The 8,812-nt window shown below is 37.4% G+C and overlaps 2 protein-coding genes across 6 annotated transcripts in view; one reads left to right on the forward strand and one right to left on the reverse strand.

Moving 5' to 3' along the window:
- Positions 1–8,812, reverse strand: part of LOC129567728 (uncharacterized) — an 89,142-nt gene that overhangs the window by 31,533 nt on the left and 48,797 nt on the right. For all 5 annotated transcript variants that reach the window (XM_055444961.1, XM_055444960.1, XM_055444962.1 and 2 more), the window contains one exon: positions 3,308–3,404. The gene's annotated coding sequence lies outside the window, so the exon portion shown is untranslated. The remainder of the gene's footprint in view (positions 1–3,307; positions 3,405–8,812) is intronic.
- The window catches only part of LOC129567736 (tyrosine kinase receptor Cad96Ca), a gene marked incomplete in the record, with an annotated part of 38,072 nt that overhangs the window by 14,738 nt on the left and 14,522 nt on the right, over positions 1–8,812 (forward strand).

An 8,812-nucleotide genomic window follows, 5' to 3' on the forward strand; every position in this document is an offset into this window, starting at 1 on the left:
ATAAAATATCATTTGGTGTTGGGCCTATTGAATTCCCGTGGCGATTTCACACCATAATTTCGATTGCAAATCAAAGTGGCATATCGCACACATGAAATGTACACACAGCAATGAGAACGAGAGTGAGAGTGCGCGAGAGAAGGGAATGAGGATGAGTGGCTGGTTGGCTGGCTGTCCATCAGTGCCGACTGACTCGATTGGCCATCGGCAATGTGAAAATTCCCAACGAAAAAAATGATAATTTATTGAATTTGTATCGTTAGCCGTCACTTCGTTACATTCATTGAGCATTGTTGTTGAGCAATGAAACGATAACAGCTTGGTGTGTGAGCGAGTATGTGTGTTTGGCTATTGGTGCTGACTTGACTTATTGTTACAACTTGTCCATTTTCATGTGTTTCGATTTATTTTTCCCATTTAATGTTCAATCTCTCACTCTCTGGTTGTGCTTGTGTCCATCTGGTGGTGTTTACGAAGGAAGATATTGAGGCGAGCCGAATCGAACCATTCAATTCATTCGTCTTTCTTACGCTCGTTATTCTGACTCCATCGGCAATTTCGCCGTGGAAGTAAAAAAGGGCACCAGCAAATAACATAAACAAACAAATGAAATTGGAATTGAAAAATAAGGACATCGAATCGATTTTGATGACACATTCGCACAGAAATCGACCATCTTTGCCAACGAGCGAGGTGAGCGAGAGCGAACGCGCGCACGCCACACCGGATGGGAAAACTTGACGAAAGTACAAATTAAATAAACGGGTGCAAAACGAGAATACGGTGGTATTGTGAGCCAGATGAAAAACATGTCATAAAACGCCTCTCGTTCGACTACTGGCGTTATTTGAACGCATCTTAACTTTTCTCTGCCAAAGTTTTTTTTGTGTGAGCTTCATAAAAGTTTTATTAAATAAACTTTAAAGAGGAACACACACAAAGCAGCGACAGGAGAAAGAAGGAGAAAGAGATATAAAAAACGATGAAAATGACAATGAACGATGGCGACATTACACGAGCAACTTTCAATGGGACATAACGAAACGAATGGCAAACAAATAATAAAAGTGGAAGAATAAATCGAAGAAATAATTTTCAACAAGAGCGAGAGAGAAAGAGAGACATAATCTGGCGACAGATATCAAACTTGCGCCCCAACAAATTATTACGAATGAACTGATCGATAATCGAATTCAAATTGCACAAACACACAAAGCTCTTCGAACATACAAAATTCATGAACTGGATCATGCGACTGGATGCTACTGTCGAATGATATACTATATACCATTTGCAATGGATGTCTTATGCACTGATCTTTAGTAGATTATATGCAATCGGGCGCGCACACACACAATATGGACGAGAATGAAAAGAAGCAAGCGAGAGAGAGGAAGAGAGATAGAGTGGAAGGAAGAAGAAAAATGAGCACCGAAAATTGATTTTCGTCGCTCTTTAGCATTTTCTCATCGTGTTCACTGATATGAATCGATGGAAATGATTTTTGGCAACTGACCGCATTGCCAGTGCGTTCCAAGCTTATGAACCATAAATTACCCCCAAGTTTTTTCTTTCTCTCGTTCGAATCGCACGATCCTTCTCTTCTGTCGCATGTTACCCTCGGCAATGGATAGCGTGAAAAATAATAATCGAAGCAAGAGATAAGATGCAATAAATTATATGCTGCTCTTTTTTGTAGTCCGCAAAAATCGAAGTGTATTATTATTTTCGGGGCGAATATAAAAAAAGGATATTGAGTATTGAAGTTTGCTGGGGTTATTCTCATTCTGGTTTGCCCCGTTGTTATTGTGTGTCATTTCCGAAGGCTCGAACTCAATTTTTCTTGTTCGACAGGATTTTCAGTCCATTGCCAAATATAGATAAATCGTCGACTCGATTGGAAATCCGCATATTCGATTTCTTATGGCGATGAGGGAAAGTACACAGGCAAAGAAGAGATGAACGGATGAGCAACGCACAAACACACATACACACAATGTTCTATCAAACACGATGCGATATTTTAAATTAGATTCCCAATGAAGCGTACACCCTTTTTCCAACTCGTTTCCGAGTTAAATCCGTTCTGAATGATTTAATACGGTCACTTTTAATATCATCTTCTTTCTAATGATGTGAGGACGTCGCATTCCGAATTCCACTCAATTAACCCCCGAAATTAATGAAAAATCTGTGCCAGTCCACAACAGTCCATACATATCGACAGGCAGCCAAAGAAATTCTCCAGATTAAAACTGACTTCGACAACAGAAAACTTATTTTGCTGAAAACTATTGTATGAAATTTTGATTAAAATCAAAATAAGTTTGTCCGCCGGTAAATGCAATGCTCGTGGAAGTTTAGATGTAAACCATCTTTAGTTCGGCATTAACATTGCTGTTGCCGCCAGTGACAATTGAATTTGCCGTTGACAGCGAGCACGACGGCGTGAGTCGAAACGAAGTTTTTTCAGATATTCAAATGAATTTCGTTGGTTTTCGCAAAATGAAAACCATCTCGAGTTATTCGAATCGAAAAAGTATATGAACAAGAGTTGCTTTAATTTGATGCAGCGCAAGATTTTTAAATTCGAAAAGTACCAATTGAATTGTGTCAAGGAAGTAATAAAGTATTTGTTCAGCTTGTCAATACACGAAATGAATTTCTTCCATTTCGAATTCAATTTGAACTATCATCAATGGAACATTTCATTTTTGTGTTTTATTTTATTTTTTTTATTTTTATTTATTGTGCAAAATTTAACTGAACAATGAACAGGCCCTGGCCCAATTATACATTGTCCATTTAGCTCTAATTAAAAATGGTGTCTATTGATCGAATAATATAATATTTCCATGTATGTAACTGATAGCATTTTCGGTTCATTCAGTATTTGATGCTGTGGGGCTTCGAGCTAGTCTTGTCACGATAATTACATTGACACACAATTGACAAGAATTAAAAACGAAATTGTTATTTTTTCTAGACGATTTTCTTTTGTTTTTAGACGTTTTTGTATTTAACCTTATCTTCAAAAGCATCCACTTGGATGCTGTCGAACCTGATAAGGAGTTTCAGTGCGAATAGTTTGAAAGAAATTGTAGTAATTTCAGGTAGTCAAACCAAATTCCGAATGTTGAATTGTATCGCCCGTATTGGCATTTTCACCGTAACAAGTATCGATTCCCTCCGATTAGTTTTTGGTATTTTCATTCATTTTGCCATTGTAATTGTGTGAATGTGACTCCCGGTTGTGTTGATGATGCTTCAAACAGGAACACCGGAGAGAAAATCATGTAATACTTACGAATAACAGCAGTTTAGAACATGGTCTCAATTTGATGTCTTCAGACGTCGTTTAATGGCACAGTCATTCGGAATTGCATCGCATTTTAATGTTTTACCTGCAAATACAAAATACACAACAACAAGTACCAAAATTACTAAAACTGCTCTCAAAACACGATCTTTTGTGTACGAAAGAAACAAAACGAGGCAGTAAATTTTTTTCTTAGCATTTTTCTCGATGGTAAACCATTCCAAACATTTCCACTGAAGTTTGTTTAATTCCAGACATTGTATTAAAGCTCAAATGCATTGCGATTTGCACGTTTGCGATCAGAATTTCGTCTCTCACCACCGGCTAACCAGTTACTGGCTTCTCGTTTGTTTTCATTGCATTTGATTGCATTTTTTCGGGAGAGGAGCAACAGAGAGTGAGAGTCACAAAATGCCAGACATTGTAGTGTATGTGTGCCTATATCAATATTGTGCCGGAACGTGTATTGATTGAAGCAAATGCATTTGCGGAAGCCCTCGAATGAAACCAGATAAATTTTAAAGAATCAGTGAATTGACTCATGTATTTATGACCTGCAGTCATGTTTGAAGCGTTGTTTTTCCATTTTCGATGTGCAAAATTGAATTTAACATTTCATGAAAACTGAAGTGGAATAGTGCGCCTCGGGCATTAAACCAACAGCACCATATACACTCTGAATTCGATGCTTGCCGTTTGCAATCTATAATAGTTTGTCGCATTTGCATAATATTCATATTATGTAATGGAGGATAATGTTTAGTGTATACAAATCAACATTTTCAAGAGAGAGCCGGGGCTCTATCGTTGAAAACTATTGTCTATTTTCGATGCATTGTCTGCTTTGTTGTGTGAGAAACGTGCCAAAAATATTTAAAGCATTACGCTTTTTTTTCGTCTATTCTGCCGTTTTCTGTTTGCTGTTAACGACCCATTGCCTGGTAATAAAGTTGCTGCTAACAACATCTACACAATATGCGCAATGTCTTTTTTTCGGGTTTCATCCGACTTCATTTCAAATTGCTTATCATCTCCGATTCATATCACATCGTCATGCTCTTTCACCAAAACGAGCCAGCCATTTTAGCAATATTTTTCGAAACAACTAAAGTAAATAGTTCTCTTTTCTGGCACAAAGGAAACGAAACTCAAGTACAAAATAAAAAGAAGAAGCAGAAGAGAGATAGAGACTCTCCATTGGAGAGCAGAATGGGACAAAAAAAAACGCATCATTCTCCGAATGATAAGCAGCTAAAATGTCGATCTCGTTGTGCTTCATTGCTTTGCTTGAGCAGCAACAAATCTCAAATTCAGTTAAATATTCAAAATGAATATTTTATTCGCATGCTTTGATTCGCTAGTTTCTGCTGCTGCTGCTGCTGTTGCTGTTCATTCGTACTTCGCATGTTGCACGAACCGAATATTTTTTTTGTTCCAGTTGGGTTTGCGCTTTTCTTTAGTTCTGATTAAATTCCGGCCAAATTGAGTAAACCATCACGCTGTGAGCACGCATCGCTCATCTTGAACGAACAAAGTTTCCATACATAAATCCATACATATATATTTGCTGATGATGGCAGATCAAATCCGACCCAACCAAATGAAGTATCGCATGTGGAATATTTTGGTTTTTCATCATATCTCATTGCCCTCTCTCTTTTTCTCGCTCTGTCTCTCTGTCACTCGCTGGCTCTCAATTGCGTCTCTATTCAGTCAGCACAGAACTATGAGTGGTACTTTCGAAACAATGAAACATATTTCAAATAGCTGTAGGAATGTGTGTAAGTGCTGCACTCACAGACATTTTATGCAAAATTCGCAAAAATGTTTCAGCTAAATCGAGCTCAATGGAGAACGCACATAAAAGCAGGTTTGTGTGTGTGTGTGTGTGTGTGCGTGCGCGTTTTTTATAGTCGGTTATCATTGTTGTCTCGATGATTATGTTTATCTCTTGAGCTTGTTGTCATACTTTTTTGTTTCATTCCAATATCCCCGATTTTGTGCATGTGTGTGTGTGTGTGTGTTTGCAACTTTATGAACTGTTTGTGGATGGTATGTCATGCTGTCCTTCACTTTTGACACCCTCCATCTCGTTTCCTCATTTCGAGCGATTTTTATTAAATAGATACAATGATAAACCGAATAAAATGACAAAAAAATGTCAAGATTTTTGTGGATTTGACAACATAACAATGGAAATCTGGCAACAAAAGCCACTCTGTAATACCCACCCCCGTTCAACCTCATTCTATATCTGGCTCAGACTACCACTCCTTTCTCTGTGTCTCTCGTTCATTCATCTTCAGTCCATTTGCTATTGTAATGTAATAAAGATGATGATGTGTATAAATTTATTCTTGTCGATTTCATTTTCCTTTTCTGTCATTTATTTTTAATGCACGCCAGAACAAAAGGCTCGCAAAAAACACACACTCACAGAAGAAAAAAGAATAAGAATAGCGCAAAGAAGAAGAGAAGAATGAGAATAAAACGAAAAATGCTTTTTATCATTTCTCATTTCATATTTTTTTTCTTCTTGAGCAATGACTTAGTTCGACGTCGCACCAACCAGACTGAATTATACACAAGTAATACATACTTCCGAGTAATAACAATAGTAAATGGAATTCGTAGTGAAGATGACAATTGCGGGTATGGCAAGCAGCACGAACGAAAAAAAAACCTGCAAACTGTGTTGGTCGTTTCGCAAAGATTTTTTCGTTGAGTGTGTAACAAGAAATCAAGTGGAGCGGAGTCGAGAAAGGATGAGTGAACGCACTGAAAAACAAAGCAACAGCGAACGAAAATGAAGGAAAAAAAATACCGACTCGAAATGGACGTGGAAATGAATAGAATGCCACGTCGATGCGAATAATGTAGAAACGGCAACGAAACCAAACGAAGCGAAGGAACTTACGAACAATTTATTAAAATAATATGATTATTTGTGTAAAGCAACAATTTTCCATTATAACTTTTTCCATTCTTATTCTCACTCTCGTCGTCTTCCTTTCCATCATCTTTATTCATTACTTTTTCACTTAACGTCAATTATTCGTGCGTTTTTTCTTTGCTTCATTTGATGGGCACTCAAATGTTCCTCTGGTTTTTGTGCGATGCAACGATTGTTTTTTTCCGCTCGTCTTTGTTTTTCCTGTTTTACAACTTGTTTTACGAACGGAAATCGATAAGAGCAGAAAAACGTGTTGCTTTGTTCGCAAAGTAATAAGGGTCGAGATGAAATATTCCAGTTGAAGATGCGAATTGCGAGGTTTTGAATGAAAGTTTGGTTCAGCCCTTTTCAGAATTGCCAAAACTCGTCGCATCACCACACCGATTGCACAGACAACACATTCTGTGTACACATCTCGCAGCATTTGTGGCAAAAGTTTTTGCAGAACAATAACAAAAAAAAACCAGAAAAAGCGAACAGATTTAGTGCACAAGGCATGGGAACAAAGGGCTATCCCATTTTTTTGTTGAACCATCCATCGAAATGAATTTCGGCATCGCTCTCTCATCATACGTATGTTATAATCACAGTGTTGTACGATTAAGTAGCTAATTTACTAATAGACGAATACAACACACCCGTCACACATACATACACATGCTTCGCACAATCTTCAGCTCTGTGACGGAATTTTTCGAAATATATTCGTAAAGTTTGTTATCAAAACAAGAAAAAAAGAACATCATTCATTAAGACCGAAATGACAGCAAATAGAATTGGAGCGCGGGTAGATAAGAGAAGCACAACACACGAGAGTGGAGGAGCGAGCGTGTTGGTTGAGTGTGTGTAAGGGCTGCGGTGAATATTAAGCCAAAGAACATCTCGTTGATGTGAGAACAGAGCGGAAAATCGGTGTAAAAACAAAAATACAACGGAATTGGCAATGGCAATGACAACAACCTCTCTCTCTCTCTCTCTCTCTCTCTCTCCTTCTTTCAAAACTTTGCTCATTCGCATGCTTGCCACTTGCATTTGGGGTGGCTTGTGTAACACTTTTCATGTTTTACGACCACTTTTTCCCGTGTCGTTTCACGTTTCTTCTTCTTCCGTACTTCGCAATTCGACACCATCCATTCCGAAATAGGTTTACTTTTTGTCAGACTTTCCCATCTCGACGTCGTCGTCGTCATCATCATCGCATATCTATGTGTTGCACACGCCAATATATTTCCCTTTATTTTATTGCGTTCTTTATTCACAGTTTGGCAAAGTATTTTCCGCTTTTTTTCGTCGCTGTATGTTTCGTTATTGTTGCTATGACACTAATAGACATAGTCATGACTCGGTACATCATCTTTCGTATTTCTTATCTCAACGCATAATTTTCGACGGTTAAAATTCAGTTCCTGTTTTCATTTTGAAATGACATCCATTTCCTCCGAGGACAGAGCAACCGACAATGAAGGGGCGAGGGTAAATGGTGAAATAAAAAACAAAATTGTCTCAATAAATAAGGCGAAATTAGTTTTATCTGTAATTGGCCAGAGACGGATTATATTACCAATTGAAACAGTAACAACTTGTTTGAAAAGTACGCAATTTTCTTGCGATTGCAACCAGCTAAATCCAATTGAAGTTGCAATATTAAAACAATCATTTATTTTGAATCAATAGTATTCAAGAATTTCGAATCTCGAAAGCGAGATAAGATGCTACTGCCTTTTTACTTACACTTAGCTTGTTGCTGAATGTTGCTTTAATCTCGAATTCACTTCGGTTGTAATATCACACAGTTTAAGAAAGTGCCTCAAATTGCAAATCGAAATGTGGATTCAATAGGAACTTGTTCACTTTGATGTTACGTCGTAAATCAAAATCAAAGCGACGCAACTATACTTCATGCACACACAAGCTGAAGCAAAAAACAAATTAAGTAAGTGTATGTGTATAGCGATGTACGTGTATCAAACATTCGCCGACGAACTTTACTGCAATAAAAAAAATTATTTAATGAAGAATTCTAAACTCTTTCCCTTCATTCTTCAACCAGACGATGGAGCAAAGTAACCCGTGATGAATTGTTTCCCATTCAGTCTTCGATTCTGGCTAATGCAAAAGTGGTACGATTCTCAACTTGATTGCATCTCATGTCATTTTGTGATGTATGTAAAAGCTATGGACTAGGGGATTTTGTTTCAAACTCTTTTCATTCTGAGGTTTTTTTTGCTGAAATTTGACTCGTGATTTTCCTTTGTTTATCATATTTTCCATTTATTTCGAGAGCATTTCCATATGTTGAAACTAAATTACCGAGCATAAATGTAATTAAAAATCCCAAGAAACCATTTCATAAATTCATTTTTGAGATCGAATCACTGACATAGTAGCCCCTAGCCGCTTTCAATCTTGCAAGACTCAACTGAGTACGGTGATTCGGATCTCCATTGCGTTCGAGATGTGAATCGAGTTTTCGAAAACCCATTTAGAAGATATATTTTGGAATATATCTTCATTATCAAAGCATTAACTATGTATCACAT

This window comes from Sitodiplosis mosellana, unplaced genomic scaffold (assembly GCF_009176505.1).
Source record: "Sitodiplosis mosellana isolate CC-2019 unplaced genomic scaffold, AAFC_SMos_1.0 Smas_scaffold_12, whole genome shotgun sequence".
Classification (NCBI taxonomy): domain Eukaryota; kingdom Metazoa; phylum Arthropoda; class Insecta; order Diptera; family Cecidomyiidae; genus Sitodiplosis; species Sitodiplosis mosellana.